Source organism: Cryptomeria japonica, chromosome 11, assembly GCF_030272615.1.
Source record: "Cryptomeria japonica chromosome 11, Sugi_1.0, whole genome shotgun sequence".
Lineage (NCBI taxonomy): Eukaryota > Viridiplantae > Streptophyta > Pinopsida > Cupressales > Cupressaceae > Cryptomeria > Cryptomeria japonica.
Genome location: NC_081415.1, coordinates 729,907,609 through 729,925,686, shown reverse-complemented (window position 1 = coordinate 729,925,686; position 18,078 = coordinate 729,907,609). Strand labels below are relative to the sequence as shown.

The window sequence follows — 18,078 nt, the reverse complement described above, 5'->3', positions numbered from 1 at the left end:
AAATTAACATAGAATAAGTAAGATATTTTCTCATATTAGCTTGTTTACATTTGCATAATTAGTTATCTTCATTTTTCATAATCTTGAATCTCCATAAGACATCCATAATTGTGAAAAAAGTTGAGGGCTACACTCATGTGGAACTTGGAGAGGAGAGGAACAAGGGAGGAGCAACCATGAGCATGTTGGAGAGCATCTTGGGGGGTTTTGTTTCTTTCCTTCATTTTTGTGTGCTTTTCATTATCTGTTTTATATCTCTCTTGGTATGCATGTTTAGGATTATAGTTTCATTTGTCATTCGTTTTTGATTGCCACTAACAATACTAATGACTTTGTCTTATGTTCTTGTGTCCTTTTTAGCGTGCATCATTTACTAACATCATGTTAAGTATTGAGTTGTTATTAAAGACTATTGGAGGCATCCCCCTCGAAGTGGATTAGTAGGTTGCCCCATTAAAGTGACATATTATTATCAAATATTTGCATCATATTTCTTATTGTATTCTTCGTGTGCAAGTTATTTCATTACATCCTAAGAATCCATTTCAAAGTTGACGAGGAAGCTCACTATCTTATTTTCCTTTCAAAAGGAATAATTATATGAATAATTTTTAGTCACTTGAAAGTGGCCAAATTAATCCAGGATATCCTCCATCATATTTCTTATTGTATTCTTCTTGTGCGAGTTATTTCATTACATCCTAAGAATCCATTTCAAAGTTGATGAGGAAGCTCACTATCTTATTTTCCTTTCATAAGGAATAATTATATGAATAATTTTTAGTCACTTGAAAGTGGCCAAATTAATCTAGGATATCCTCCATCTTCCGATTGAGTGAATGCCAATTTTAGATGACATTGATAATAACCATGAAATTGACCTTAATACAATATTTTAAAATCTCATAACAATCCACCACTTGAAACCTAAGAACAAGAGAGTGGACTTCCAATCCATTATTTGTCCTTACCAACAACTTCTTAGAGCCTACTATAATAAAAGAATCTGAACAATCTCAAATTACACACATAACAATCAAAACCCAAAGATTATCTTTGATAACCCAATCAAAATTGATTTTGAAAAAAAAAAACCACAAAATAAAAAATCTCAATTAAACCCATCTTAACCCTTTAACAAAATAAAATTCATAAATTATAATAATATACAACTTTTTAATAATTTTTTTTCCCAAACTTTTTTATTCAAAACAAACCTTAATACAACCTTCCATATATAGTTTAGATTCTAGATCAACAATAAACTTGAGTAGATCCATAAAAAGCTAAAAATCCCTAACCACACATTATCCGCACATATGGTTAACACAGTCCCCACTAATTAAAATTCTTAAAAAAGCTAAATATCTACAGAAAGCTGAAGCTTGCATTCTTTACTTTAAATCCACATTATAAGCTTCTATAATTATAAGCCATTCCTCGTGTCCTTATATCTCTGTCCCTTAAACCTTCACCACCAAAGACCGTTTCTAAAATAAAGTCAAACGAAAGAAAATAGATGAACTATTAATATTTTTTAGCCTACAAACCCCCCCCCAAAAAAATTCAATTGACGGAGGATGTAATGGCTATGGATCTCTCGCTCACTACAAAACTAATTCAATAGGTGGAGGACGTTAATGGCAATGGATCTCCTCGGTACAAAAGTTTACTGAACACCTTGTCGGAGTCTGTGAAACGGAAAATAGTTATTAAGGGTTTCTTCAGTAGGCTCAATTTTTTTCAAGGGATTCTTTCAAGGGAATAATAATAGATCCTCTTCTCCTCTCTTTGTATGCCCCATTGCACGTCACGAGTTCGAGCCCTGACCAAGCAGAAGAAGACGCATTCGGAAGACAGAAAATATACTCGCTTGCCAGATGTTGCTCAGCTTAAACCCTGCAAGAATCTAGTTTAATTTCTGTTACCGCGAAGATCGCAAACGAGTCGAATATCATTAGGTCTTCCATTCCCCTTCAGCTCAAATTTGCTTTTGGATGGCATGCATTTAGTTTACTTCTTTCAATTTTTGCAATTGGATTGTGTGTTTTGCTTTAAATATGTTTATGTATGCTACTGAAAGCGCCAAGGCGGAAACTTGTATTGGATTCGTAGGTGAAATGGTTGGTTTAGAATAGTTAAAAGTGGAACCCTAAGCAGAATTTATGGTTAGGAACATTGCTTAGTAGGATGGATTAAAGTATGAAAGGAGATCGGAGGGTTGTGTAGGGTTTACATTATAATATCTAAAATTTGCCCGGAATTTTCTCGAGCTGTTCTCATGGAGGATTTTCCTTTCTTACCTAAGCATTAGAAAAAATTCTTTAGGTAACGTCATTGGATTCAACAACAGGTCAAAGTTTCAATTGTTGCAAATGTTTTCATCAATTTAGGGAAAATCTAGCTGCAGTGTGAGCTTTTGGCGCAAAACGATTTGCGATGTGCAAATAAACATGAAAATATACGGAAATCAGTTTTATAGATTCAGGGTGTAGGGGCTCACCAACTTATTTAATTGGACCTAAGAAACTTTTCAGCAGGACTCCGAAAAGCACACTAAAAGAAATTTAAACCCTCTGAAAACCTAAACAAATTAATTAGGAAAATGCTCTATAGTTTTCTAGAGCGAGTTTCTAGCTGTTATTCATTGCATAGGAAGGGACATTGATGTGGTCCTAGACTTTTTCATTCTGATTGCGCATCCATAACAGTCAACTGATTTGGTATACACGTTTTTTGTTGGTTTTTTCTGTGATGAGTTCGGATGCAGTCTGCTACCAATGAAATTATATTTTTGTAACCATCCCCGTTGATATGTAAGAAAAATAACTCGCTTATTAATCACAATATAGCAAGAAAAATAACTCGCTTTTTAATCACAATATAGCTTTTAAAATCTTCTTGTGCTGCTTGTATATCATATTTTCTGGGAATTTATTTATGGAACTCAAGTCCTCTCGGAGATTCTGGGACCATGATATTCCAGCTGTTGGATTGTTGATTTCACGGGATTTAGTATTTGACACGATTTTGCAAGTACAAATGGTGCAAACATTCAATAATTGTATCAGAATTAATTAGCGTATAGTGCTACTGTACTCCAAATTTCACAGAGATGCAATTGAGATCTACTTATGAACATGGCAAAATCTAAAGCACGACAGCAATTGTATAGTTGGATAATAGATAAACATGGAGCGTGAAAGCTTGTCATAGGTTGTGTATATTGACGTGTTTTCACATAAATTTATGTTATTTGTTAACATTCCAGCAGCTTCTAGGCCTTTTGGACCAAGATACATTCAATCTTTGGTTGGGGGAGTTCAATTCTACAGGGAAATCAGAAAACAATAAAATTGATTTCCAGACTCAGAGAAATGTGTAGAAGCGTTTAGAATATATTGACAGTTGGAAAGCCTTTGTGCAACAATTAAGCATATCATTGCCAGAAATGAATGAAAATGACCACCTCAGATCTAGAAATATTGCATGGTACCTTCTAACTTGTCTGGAACATCCAGGATTTATAACGAATCTGAATGATTGGTCACCCTGTCGTTTTTCTGGATATCCAAAGCTTCAAGCTACATACTTGAGAATTGTGAGTTCATAAAGCAAGCAAGGAAAAAGTTTTAACAAGATGGTGGATTCATATTTTAAGCAATGAGGCAATGGGTATGCATTTAATTTGATTGAATACATAGTCTTCACAATTTGCATAAACGTCAATTCTCGCAAATACCTAGACTATACCACTAATTATCTTAATTACCTTCTGGAGAAGCTAAATCAACAAGATAAACTTGAATGTCAATATTAAAGAGGAAGTGGCACTTAGTGGCCTTCTTATTATCATTTCTCAAACTTCCACAAATGGGAAAGATGGCATTTATTAAGGACTTGCTTGTAACTATTGCTTTAGAACCAGAATATGTTTCTTTTGACTTTTTGAAATTTAAATTAAAACTGCAAAAAAGATATAAAGTTTTCATGGCTGCTTTAGTAGTTGTGTCTAACATATCTCCAACATTGAACCGAGATAAAAACCAGGCTCTTCAGAAAACCGAAGTAGCCCATAAAGGGACACTACTTGTTCCTGTGAAACCTAACCAGCAAAAGAGCTTATAAACATCATTATTAATTAAAGTTTCAACAGTCCCATGATTGCAACTGTATAAAGGAATACACAACAAAAAACAGACTTTTCGAGTTTTGCACTGGAGAATTCATTGAACTTCAGGGTTATCCTCTTGGCGTGAAGCCTTGGTTTCCACCTTGCTGCTTGGTATGAGTCTGAGGTATTTCATCAGCACCTACCACAAGCCAAGGGATTTTGTCCTGCTCTCGAGCTTCTATACAAGGGTTAGTGATTAATCTGGTGTGCAGATTGTAGAGTCTCCAAGCATGAGGGCCATTGTTCCTAACATCATACAAACACTTGAAAAGTTGCCCAATAGTTATAGCCATACTTTGTTTAGTATCTTCAAAGTATAGAACCCCTTTTAGGGAAGTAGTTCTTGAGAAACAGTATCAACCCTTTCTTTTTCAGGCTGACCAATGTCTCTCAGCATGGTCTGTTGCTTCATTACCAATTGTTTCAGATCCTATACCTCCTCCTTAAGAACAATAAACACTGGGCTAGGGCATGGGCATTAGGTATTTTATTTGTGGGGAGAAGCAATAGAAGGGGATTCAACTGTAGAAGATGAATATTTGAACATAGGAGAAGTGATGTAGTCGTTAATTGTAGCTAAGTCATCAACCAAATGTTTGATTTCATCCCTAATAGAGTCCCAAACTTCAAATCAATTTTCCTTGAGACAGATGGTGATCCATTCTTGATTAAATTATGTGATAGCCATGATTTTTCTAACTATTAAATGCTTGAAACAAGTATCTAGAGGATCATAAGGAAATAGAATTGTAGCCAATGGGCATTCAAGGTTGCATAGCTTTCAAAATTATTTTCTAGGCTAAGAGTTTCAAAATTCTTCAAAACTGTTCTCATGGTGAGCTGTTTTAAGTGATGGGGTTTTGCTTACCATTCAGTGAGTAGACAGCCAGGCTCAGCATGAGGCATCCTAGGAGGGTTAAGGTGCTGAATAACTTACTGCTTAGGGGTTTGTTGGGGGCTAAGATACGTTTTTTTCTGAGCCTTTATGAGGGAAGGTAGAATTTGTACTAGCCATCAATAACTGCAGGGAAAACAAGACAAACGAGTTGGCAGAAAATAACAACACAAATACCGAGCATGGAGCTGCAAGAACCAACTTGAAACCAAAGGCCAGAGCAAGGTAGGCCTTAATTTGTAATCTGTAAGAAAATGAATGTCAGAGTCCATACTTATACTAGTTAATGTTTATTCACCAACAATCCTAGGAGAGCAGTGCAACCATTAAAAAAACTGAAAACACGAGGGTTGGTGGAATCTCTAAGCTCATTCATAGATGAGCTAAAGGTAGACATAAAAAGTGAGCTTGCACATGGGACAAAGGCAGACATAGGAAGTGAGCTTGCACACAAATTGAAGGCGGAGTAAAACCAAGGGATAGAGCGTAATGAAGGTTAAAAAAAAGTGCCACTTCCACTCATAATTACCATCATGCAGATATCTCACACATATGAGATGCTATACTAGATCATAAATGATATGACCTAGGTAAATTCAATGCCCACTGCCAAAAAAGGGGTCTCAAGTTCGACAAACTCAATTGTATCTTACTATGTTATTGCTGTTGCATGTTTATTTCCATACGATTGCTCTCTGGTTAAAATAAAATTGGTCGATTGGATTTCCTTTGCGGTTGCCAAATTAAGGTGTATGGTTTTATAAAAAGTTAAAATACTTGCCAGGCAAGATTGTGCAATGATGCATTTGGATTTGTGGATGAAGGGCCAACCTTAAGATGCTCTATATCTTTAGGCTTAGAGCTCCCTTTCATTATCAGTAATTGATGAAAGACCTCCAATAAGCATAACATGAGGAAGGACAATGGGTTTTTCTATCCACTCTTGATATAGCTCAAGAAAGGAAGCCTATTTGGTAAGAGTGTCATCTGCTTTGTTGGCATTTTTACGAGTAGGGAAGATGTGCTAATCTTCAACTTGACTAAGAAGATTGCAAATGTCCATAATTACCTTCTTTGGTTTTCAATATTGAAGAGTCACACTTGAATTAAGGGCTAAGACAAGGATTTGGGCATCAGTTTCAACAATGACCTTGGATGTTTTATAGGGGATTACCATTATCAACCCATGTAACATAGAAAGAGCTTGTAAGGTTGTTTGTGGTGATACTTGTTGATGTGTTTTTTATGTCACTTGTGATGTTTCTGATTTTTAAAGTGACAATTAATTAAATTGATTTAAATGACAACTTAATATTAAATAATTTACTAATAATAAAATATTATTCTGTCACTTTATTAAATATATTTTTTCAAGTCAGCCTATCTTCTAGATATTTCCTGGAGACTTTTATAAGGGGGTTCTTGGTGATGGATTGAGCATGTTGGAATTTGATAAACGACTTATGATTTCTGGAGACGAAATCCTTCGGGAGTTTCGATAGAAGGGCTGGACGAAAACCGGATTCTTTTGAGAGGTGGATTCGCGATAGAGTTCACAGCTGGGCAAATTTTTGAAGTCTCCATTGGAGACAAATTTCTAAGGTTTTACTTAAGAAATAAATATATTTGGTTTTGTTTTTTGAATAATAAAGACTTTGTGGGAAATGTATATATTTGCCGTAAGTTTTGTGTGAGGCGTTTGTTATATTTCATATTGCCAATTTATATTTCAAAGTATGCAAGCTCCATAGATGATTATTTGGGCTGAACATTTGAAGTTTGCAATATTCATAAATTATATTATTATCGTGCCTTTCCAAATATCGGTTCTTATTTACTGGAGACGACTCCTCTATAGTTCAGCGCTTATAATTTGTGAAGTCGTGAGTTTAAATATTTGGTAAAGGAAATAAATAAAACCTCGATTCAAATAAGGACTTAGCGAATATATCATTGGATGCAAATATTGATGGGATTCTAAGTGATGTCTATTGTTGAAGATTAATATTTGTATGAGTGTATATCATTGTCTTGACTTGCTGAAGGAAATCATACTTCAATTAATATTCAAATACTTTGCCGAAGGACATTGTAAAACAACTTCCTTAGTATTTGGCTATTTCCATTTTATTAGTGAATAAATTAGGGAATTTCGCCGACTATTGAAGGGTGATCATTGTATTCATTTTTTGGATGATGGATTGATACCTTAGCGCACACTGGCTCTAGGATGGCACACTCAGAACCAATTGCAACACTTAGGGATCTCTCGACGCCACTTTCAGGCATTCAAAATCGTTGTAGCCAGGCACGTCCAGAGAAGGTGGACTCGCATGAGCCGATTGCAGTCTAACATCGGTCCTAATCAAGCCATAGGTAGCGAATCGACCTGTCTTTGTAAGAAGGGACCTGAAATATCAAATTGTGATTGCATTATATCAGAAAATCTAGATAAAGGTGCATTTTGAAAGTACTTATGATGTTGTATGAAGTATTCATATTCCCAACAAGTAATATTACCAATAGCATGGCATTTAGAATTTCGAACCTTCTAAGCTTTGATTGTTGTTAGAATTTTGTAAGTTTTTGCATTATATCCTAAGCTGGTATCTTTCAACGCCTCAAACTTAGAGTAAAATACTAAGTATCCTATCCTCTCTTGAACAAGGAAACCTTATATGCTAAATAATGTGATCAAGTAAGGCTACCCCAAGGTTTCTTTTGTTAGGTGTTGACTTTGCAATGGATAGACTAAATGAATATGATGTGATATGTTGGTATCACAAAGGGACTTATGTTTTTTCAAAATAGCTGGAACTTGGAAGCTAACTTTACTTATACCAAACAAAGATCAAAATGAAAGGGATATATAATCTGATCTAATTTAGACCTATGAACAATGATGATAATGATGCTTTGGTAGACAAACTCCTTAAATCAAGCTTTTCTTCACCTTGATAACAACAACCACACAAAATTGATGCGATCTCCAAAGATAATAAATGATTTTCATATTGCAAACATCCATTCAAATACCCAATGCTGGTGCAATTTGAACAAGTATCCACAATCAAACTTAGCAACAATAATTAGGTTTAGAGTAACTTTACATTGTAGCTTACAATCAACAAATCGCAAAAAGTATGAACCAAGGAATTCATCACATATCATCGCATTTCTGCATCAATATCAATGAACTTTAACTAATTGAGAAGAAACAAGAAACCATGCAAAGTGTAGAAACAACACTTAGAGTATCACCATATCTTCAATGAAAATCATGTATTTATTTCAACATATCCTTGGTGATAACTTTGATTTTCCTCCTCATACTCTACTTCTATTGCTATTCTATTATCATTAACCCTTACAAATGAAAGGCCACGCCTTTTATAGACAACCCAATTACAATTCAAGGGCTAGGATTGATTCTAAATCAATGGCCAAGATTTGGACAACAAAACCCTAATTAGGGTTAGTAACAACTAACACCTCGTTGACCAATGAGAAAATTACATTTTCTTGATTACATGTCCTTCTATGTGAAGGACTAATAAGAAAACAAGAGTTACATCGAATTTTGTGCCTTCTAGATGCCCACTTTCTTCTTTGGATGAGTCAGGTTTAATGCCCTCGGATGTGTTGACGTGGCATAACTCGATTGGTTGATGATTAGGTGCCACCTCAACATATATATCTTGTAAACTTTCATCCTTAGCAATATCTCTTGATTTTCAACATTTCCAATTGCTTGATATGATGATCAAGTTTCTAACTTTGCTTAACTCTTTTGAAACTATCACAATGTCCTTGATCACATTTCACTTTACGTTTGGGAATCCTCCTTGTTGAACATTTTTTGATCTTGTTATTCCTTCATTTGTTTGCCATCTTCACGATATCAATCCTTAATGTGTTTGATCTTCTTGTTGTAGTTGTAGAGTCCTTCATATTGTAATGTATTTCATCCTCGTAAAGCTAAGTTACTGATTTGGGTATGGATACAGATACGGAATCTTGTATGGATTTGTGGATTCGGTAAATGTTTTTCCCTTGGGTATGGGTACGGGTACGGGTACGGGTACGTCTGTACACACACACACACATATGTATATACATATACATATACTATATATTCAAACATCAAAATTATAAAATATAATTATATAATTTATCAACTATCACTACCCTTATTGATTATTACAATTATATATATATATATACATCAAAATTATAAAATATAATTATACAATTTATAAACTATCACTACCATTATTGATTATTACAATGATACAATCCATACAAATATGAAATATACAATGTGACTTTCCATACATAAATGATAAATGATAAATGATAAATCCATAATTGCCAATGCCAATAAATATTCATATATCGTAAATGTAATAACTAATAACTAATATCATATTCATAATTTGCAAAAAAGATAATATTCAAGTTTCAAAATGTGAAAATGTCTTGAAAATGCAAATGAAATGAGCTGAATGAATGTTTTGATGCATTTTATGCATCATAAGGGGCGAAATTAGGGTTTAGAGGTTAAAAAATATAAAAAAGAAGTGTTTTTTTATTGTTTTTTGGAGCTTTATGACCCGTGGGCCCTGTTTTTGGGAACCCACGGGCCTCGGTCCACTTGGGTCCGCTTGGGTTCCTCGTGGATTCCTCTCGGGTCCTTCCTAGGTGGTTGGGCCCTCTGCGGGTCCTGCCACAAGCCACCTGGGAAGGACCCGGGAGGAATCCACTAGGAATTAGGCTTGGACCAGGACTCAGGCAAAATCCGAATCAGGATCCAAGACTTTTTGGGAAGAATCGGTAACTTAGTCGTAAAGCAATCCTTTGCTCAAACTCTTCCTAGCCTAGCCCATGTATTGCTTGGCGGATATCTAACTTGTTGATTTCACGCAGCCCATGCATTAGTTGGTGGATATCTAACTTGTTTATGTAATACATGGCGGAGATATGAGGTAGTTGTGTATTACATGGAAAGATTTGCACCTATGCATGCATTCAAAGACGGGAATACAAGGAAATTTTGGAGCTTGTGGCGGAGATATGATGTGTTCATGTAATGCAAAAGGGAAATTCACCTCTCCCTTGCATTGTTGTCTTGCATTGATCATCTTCATTCCTGTTTATGTCTCGAGTTCTTTGTAGTCTTGATGAAGTGTAGATCTTGATGTTGTCTTGAAAGGTCTTTCATCCAGTGGAATTCATGTGAAGTCTTCTTCATGTTTGAGTTAGTCCTCTTCCTCTCTTTTTGAAACTCTTTGCATCCACTTTCTTGAACTTGAACACCTTGATCCCTCCAAATGGTGGAGTCCTCATTCCATGCTCCAAGTGCTTCCTTGCACAAAACCTGGAAAAAACAAACAAACAAATTTTACATCAAACACCATGGAACAAATGAAATTACATTGTTCTCTCACTAAGCAAGCATCCTTAAAACCATCTAAGTCTGGAAATAACCCTTAGAACCTCTGGAAATGCATCACCTAGTGTGAGAAAATTGCTTCCCTAGGTCTGCTTCACAAGTTCACTCCAAAGCCTGATAAAATTCACTTCAAAATCAGGTTTAAATGGTCTTAAATTTATGATGCTGTAGGTCTGCTCCTTCATGTTGCTCAAATTTCACTTGGGTGTAACCCTTGCCTAGGTCTGCTCCAAAAATTTGAATTAGGCGAGCAACAACTCACACTAGGTCTGCTGGTAAATTTTGCACCAATCTCTGCTTCAAGACCTGGTAAAATGTACTCCCAGTTTGCTAAGATGTCTTGATCCAGTTTGTTTTGCATTGTGTTTCGCTCAGAGGATCTTGTGCTTGACTAATTTTGGGAGTTCATCATGTTTCTCATTGTTGGATTTCACTCCTTGGTTGTGAAGTTGATTCCATACTATTGTTACTCCCAGTTTAGAGGGATAAAAAATCATTGCATGTAGGTGGATCTGTTACTTGCTCTTTGTCGCATGATTTGTGACATCTTATTTCGAGGAGCTTGAGGACACCATTGAGAACATTTGTTTCCTTTTTGATGACAATTCTCATAAAGTTGCATCTTCTTCTTTGGATGCTATGATGGTACATTCATATACTCCTATTCTTTCTCCACTTCTATTTGCTTCCATGGTGACACTCTTGCAATTCTTGATGCATTCAATTGATTCTATCTTATTCATGTCGACACCATTTGTAGGAGTATCAAGTTCTCATTAGTTTAGATCTCTTACTTAGATTGAGAGTATATCTATATCAAACCCTTACATGGTACTTGATTTCTCTTGTCAAAATTGTCATAGTTCAACATCAGTTTGGAGGAGTTTGAGAAATTTCCAAAGATATCATCATAATCATATCCTTCTAATAAGGATTTAGGGCAATAGGGCCATCCTTATTTTCCTAAGGCAATTCATTGAGATGAATACTTGATCAGTCTTTTAGGTTTGTTGTGAGTCCCATCTTGAAGATATGGAGGACACCATTGATGGCATGTTTCTCCTCTTTGATGATAGATTCACAACAGTTGTTGTTTCATCATCTTTGGCTCTTGTTTTACAAAAGTTTCCACATGTTTTGAGTTGTCACAATCTTCAATTAGGCATAGTACTCTTGTTTAGATTGTGCCACCTTTTAGCACTAACATGGTGATAGATGAGTAGCTTCTAGAGATCTAGATCTTTTTTTTTCCCTTTATATTGCCTTATAGAATGGGGAGATCTTCTGCATTTAGCATTTGTTCCTTTTCTTCCTAAGAGGAGAAATGTTGTTTGGCAAGCATAGGTCAAGAGACTACACATTGAATGGCGGAGGGCTTGGGGAATGTTTAGTCTCAATTCTTATCTTCTTTCTCCTTTAGGGGAATTTTTTCCTCGCATAGGGTTTTTCCCTCTTGTTCTTTTGATAGAGATCATGTTGTATATGGGTACATGACATGGTTACACATATGCTGGGGCCCACCAATCCTACCCTCTCAAGTGATGCGTATGGGGGTGTTGTTGCATATTTATTTTCTTGCACTTGGTAAATTATTTCATTGCAGTAGAGTGCACCTATGATAAACTTACTTAGGTAGGTTTCTACTTGAGTAGGTGATATCTATCTGTTGTGACGTTTTCACACATCGCCCCATTGCAAATGGGGACCCTTGCTTTTTTGCTTTTTAGGGTTTGTTCTTTAGGTTTTTTTAGGGTTTTGTTAGTTGGCCTTTGCATTTTGAGTGCTGTCGGGGAGATCAATAGGGTAGCAAGTCCGGCTTGAGTGAGGTCCTGATCCTGAAAATTTGGCTAAGTCTGGAATATCCTGATCCTGAAATTTGACTAAGTCTGGAAACTAAAAAAAACCTCCAAAAACTAGATTTTGCAATATAACTCCTGGAGGTCTGAAACCACTCTCAAACATCCTGAAAGTATATATGGAATATAACTTAAAGTATAAGTTATACTTAAATGTTATATTCCATTAAAATTGTCCTGATAGAGAGTTCGAAAATTCAAATTTCGCTCCTGTCCTTCACTAAGGATCCAGAGCGAATTTTGCTCCTGTCCCTCCCAGGAGGACCAAGGCGAAGCGCTCCTGTCCCTCTCCAAGGGACCAGAGCGAAAATGCTTAGTGGAGTCATTCCTGACCTTGTTTGGACGAATTGAGACATCAAAGGCATGGTGAAGGACAAAATGAGCATGATAGAGCATCCAGACTTGATCAAAAACAATGAAATGATGAAGTTTTTGCCTAGAAGGTCAAATTCGCTCCTGTCCCTCACTGAAGGACCAGAGCGATTTTCTTTATATGCACAATTTTAGACCTTTTTTGGACATTAACTTTTATTCATAGCATTAAGTAAGATGATATCTTCCTTAGCCAAGACATTTTTTGATGAAAATTGTAACGATTTGGCCTAGAGAGCAAATTTCGCTCCTGTCCCTCAGTGAAGGACCGGAGCTTAGAATCAAATATTGCTTTGTCCTTGCAGGATTTTAATGACTTGACGATTTGAAGAGGTCCAAGGAGATGCATTTTACCAAATGAATATAACTTGAAGTGCCGTCGTGAAGAAAAATGAACCAAAATGCAAAAATCGCTCCTGTCCCTCAGTCAGGGACCAGGGCGAAGTCTATTGTAGCTCCCGTCCCTCTCCCAGGGACCAGAGCGAAATTCTTCATAGGGTATGCACTGGGCAAAGATCAAGCAAGTTTTATGTTCGAAGGCAAGAAAGGAGGTGAATTGAACCCGTTGAAGATAAATTGAAGATTATAGAACGTCAACAAGGGACCCAAATGCCCAAGTTCGCTCCTGTCCCTCAGTCAGGGACCAGAGCGATTTTTACTTTTGACAAATTTCTTGCCAAGTCACAATGATTTCCAAGCCAAAGATGAATAAAATGGGGCACAACAAGACCATTGAAGATAATTTTTGAAGGTGGCAAAGTGTAGTTGAGCTTGAAAGTACAAATTCGCTCCTGTCCCTCAGCCAGCGACCAGGGCGATATCTTAGTTATGTTGCCTTTTCGCTAAGTTCAAGCCTCTCCAAGACAAGGTGAAGAGTGGTAAGGGCGTTTCGAAGCATCTCAATCAAGCACAAAGTTACGAAGACCACCAAATTGAAGGATTTGCACTAAAATACCCCAGTTCGCTCCTGTCCCTCAGGAAGGGACTAGAGCGAAATCTTCATGAGGACCTAGATTTCGAAAGTTTATCAAGTGTTAAGCAACCAAGGAGGATCAAAGGACTTCATTTTACACGATGAAAGATATTGCAAGTTGATGGAAGCAAGGACAAGTCCAAGACATTCAAGTTCGCTTCTGTCCCTCTCCAAGGGACCAGAGCGATATTTATCATAGTGGCCAAATCTCTCAAAAATCACGTTAAGAAAAGATCATGCGAGGTGGTAAGGGGTCTAAGGTGTCTTAAGGGGATGATATACAAAGGTTTCAAATGTCGAAAGATTATCAATTGAGCCAAAGAGGCTATATCGCTCCTGTCCTTTGGACAAGGACCAAAGCGATTTTTATTAAAACACTCATGTTCCTTCAAAATCATGACAATACAAGGATAGGCAAGATCGAGGACGTCATTTGGAAGGTAATGAACGAAGAACAAAGGTTAAAGGTTAGCAAATTTGAGCTAGGACACATGGATCGCTCCTGTCCCTCTCCAAGGGACCAGGGCGATGATCTTCCAAACATCTAAACGCCTTGTAGAAGTCAAGTGAAACAAGCGTGGAATGAAGAAACAATGTTATTATTCGCCTTATGAATGAGGAGTCAAAACCAAGAATGAAGAATTTCAAGTAAAAACATAAGGATCGCTCCTGTCCCTCTCCAAGGGACCAGGGCGATATCACATCTAGAGGCATTCGTTCACACGAGCAAGTCAATCGAGCTCGAATGACCCAACGAAAATGGCAATTTCAACGTAGGAATGAAGATTTTGAACGTCAAAAGTACAAGAATCAAGACCAAAATGGTAGTTCGCTCCTGTCCCTCAGTCAGGGACCAGGGCGATAAGGTTTGCATCTTTCCACCTTTTTAAAAATTCTTGGCGATTAAATCATTTTTTTTTTTAATTTATTTTAAATGCTAAAATCGACAAAATCAAAAAATTCAATTAAAATAGCATTTAAAATTAGCGCATGGGCCTTTATTAATTAATTTTTGCCTTTTAAAAATCGAGCTTATTTAAAATTATAGGCATTAAATTAATTAATTATAAATAAAATGGGGCGCTTGATTTAAAATTTGTTTCATTTTACAAAGGTCGGCCTTTTAAACTTATTTTTAAATTTGCCTTATTCACCAAAGTCGGCCTAAGGTCAATATGAAGGTGAGCGCCTATAAAGGAAGGTGTTTATTTCATTTTCACATCATCATTTATCATCTCTCATATGCGACTTGGAGAAGGCAAAAGAGGAGCGAATTTCATACAAAGGAAGGGCGAAATTATCATTCAAGAGAAGGTGCGAATTGTGTTCAAGGTGCGAGTCTTATCAATAGGAAGGCACAAGCATTATCAAAGGAGTTTGAGTTTCAAGTTAGGCGAACTTGCCAAGGACATTGAAGAACACATCAAAGATTCCAAGGGTGGCGAATTAATAAAGAGGACGTTCATTATCCTTCAAGATCAAGTCAAAGGCTTCAAATTTTGATTTTTGCCTGGGCAAATTCCTTTATTTTGCATTCTAGTGTTAGCTCTCAAGTAAGGTATGACAAGATCCCTTGTTTTAATTTCAAATTTTGATCGTCATAGCCTTAAATTTTGAAATTTTGAATTCCAGTAGCCCAATCGTTTTTTAGGAAATGATAATTCAAGGACTTATCATGAGGTTTCCTAAAATTAATTTAATCTATGTTATATATTGCAAAATCATGTTTCTAATTTTGAAATGTTGTGTAGGCATCAAATGGAGATCTCATCAAGAAAAATCAAGCCGGATCAAGGACGGTCTTCGACAAGGACAACCTTCTTCAATCCAGCCTAGCATCGACAAGGACGACCTTCTTCGATCAAACATCAGGATAAGGGCGACCTCTTCCAATCTAGTATTCCAAGGCGAGGTACAACAGTCATCCTGCACATCAAGGACACAAGAAGTTAGAACAAGGATTCGTTGAAGAAGCAGATGGTACCAGATGAATTAATTAAAGCAAGCTTCTCAACAACATCAAGTTGAATATCTACCAAGTTACAAGTGTCAAATGAGGTGGCATCCTAGTCATCATTTCTCCAATCAGTGAGGTCCACCTCAGCATGTCCAAGATTCAATGTACCTAACTCATGGAAGGTGGCACAAACTTCGATGTACCTACCCCGGCTATCCATTGGTCGAATTTTCTAGAGAGGACATGTGTCCAAGCAATACAATTTTATCATTGGTCAAGCATTAAATGTTATGTAATGGTTGTAACAAACCCTAATTAGGGTTTTTATTGTTGAATCTTGGCCATTGATCTCGAATTGATCTAAGCCATTGAATTGTATTGAGGGCACTATATAAGCCCTGGCATTTCATTTTGTAAAGGCTAATTAGAAATAATTAGAGAGAAAGTTGTAAATAATAGAAAGCAGTTAGTAGATAGAGAGTAGTTAGAAATTGATAGAATAGCAATTAGAGTAGAATAGGAGGACAAGGCAAGAAATTGTTGCCATTGATTGTAAACAAACTCCATTTTCATTGAAGTAATGGTGAAGTGTGTCGTTTCTTGCAATTTGCATGGTTTCTTGTTGAGTCTTCAATCCTAGATGGTAGATGATTAGATGAATGGAGGAAATGTGATTGATTAATGGTGGAAATTCGTATATCCATATTACTAGCAGTTTGTTGATTGCAGACTTGCCTTGTGTAGTCAACTGGAATCGTTCAGCTTAAGCTCAATTTCAATTTGTCGCTTCTTCATTGATATGCATCAACTTGATGGTGTCTATGCCTGCAGTGATGATTTGAACATCATAAAGCTTCCCTTAGAAGATCGCACTAGCCTTGTGGAGATGGTCCATTGATGTCAAAACAAGACCTAGTTAGAGTTTTGTCAAAGATCAATCATTGCTCTTACATTCTTAGTATTAGGATTAGATCCTCTCTTCGCCCCATCCTTTTTCTTTTTTTCAAATCTAAGTTAGTCAGAGCCTGTGTTCCAGCAAAGCAGATCGGAAGTTCAATCATCAAATGTAAGTCCCCTTGTGATTCCAGCAAATCACATCACACCACGAAGAGCTTATCCACACGTAGAGACCCTACCAAAAGAACATTGGAGTCATCCTAACTGATCCTTCATGCGAATCTTCAGCAGTTAGAGACTTTATTCAAGAGAGGATAAGATGCCTTTAGGTATTTTATTCTGTGTATGATGGTGTACAAAATACACGTCAACACTATCTTGCACACATGTAGGCCTCTTAGGGAGGTAAAATGCGTTTAATAAAAAGTGGTTGTACTTTCCCAGTTTGGTGGAGACTTGTACTACATTTGTACTATTTCTTTTATCCTACAATTTTTGTACATTCACATCTCGCGGTGACATATCTATAAATGCTCAACGTTATCTCACTCTTGAGCATCCTTTGATTGGCAGTATGATACATTTCATTGTATTGCCTCCTATGATTGGATTAGTAATCATATTGCATTCTGCAATCTTAGGTTGTGTTGTTTTTTTGCTATTGTGGCTTGGTTGTGCCATCAAGATTTTGTACCATCATGTTACATGGTATTAGAGCAATCTCTGTACAATTTCTCAATCTTACATCTATGCCAAATTTGGCTGAAAAGTGCAACCTTGAAAACTCTAGAATGCATGAAAATGCTGCTCTCCAAACATGCTGATATGATGATACTGATACAATGATAGAACTTTATGTCATGCCCCCTGCCATGAAGGCATTACTTAAACAAAAGGCCACTAATCAATCTCTCCGTAGCAGCAAACATATTAACATTACCTTATTGCTGGCCGACCTCCTCTGTTATATGCAAATTAATATTACCTTATTATCTGTTTTGGGCCTACCACACATATGGCTGACCACACATTGGTTTTTTATAAAAGGCAGTCATATAAATATATATTTATGAAATAATGAGGAGGTTGGCTAATTAATGTGCAGGGAATATTTATGGAAGAGAGACGATTGAAGAAGGAGCAGATTCATAAATAAGAAAGCAGCAATCTTGTTTGGTTAACAAAAAGGGCAGCGATTATAATTCTGGCCGACTAACTTGTAAACAAGGGGCAGCGATGGCAAATAATTAATAATTGTTTATTAAGCAGTGATTAGAATAAGGGGTGTAACCCTTTCAAAAGGGTATTAATGGCAGAAGGGTGCGACTCCCTACACAAAAATGGAGTTATTAAAAGAGAAGGACTCCATTGGGGGAAGGGCATCAAACCATCAAGATGATCAATCCAATCAGCATCAAATAGCAGATCAGTCTATAAATCATCAGCGATCAAGCATATAGATCTATCAGATCAAAGATTACTATATATTGCAGGCAATAGCG

The 18,078-nt window shown here is 36.5% G+C and overlaps 1 protein-coding gene across 4 annotated transcripts in view; it reads left to right on the top strand.

The window, feature by feature from the left end:
* Nucleotides 1-1,448: 1,448 nt before the first annotated feature.
* The window catches only part of LOC131072104 (uncharacterized), a 125,209-nt gene continuing 108,579 nt past the window's right edge, over nt 1,449-18,078 (top strand). For all 4 annotated transcript variants that reach the window (XR_009359339.1, XM_058008163.2, XM_059213790.1 and 1 more), the window contains exon 1: nt 1,449-1,961. The gene's annotated coding sequence lies outside the window, so the exon portion shown is untranslated. The remainder of the gene's footprint in view (nt 1,962-18,078) is intronic.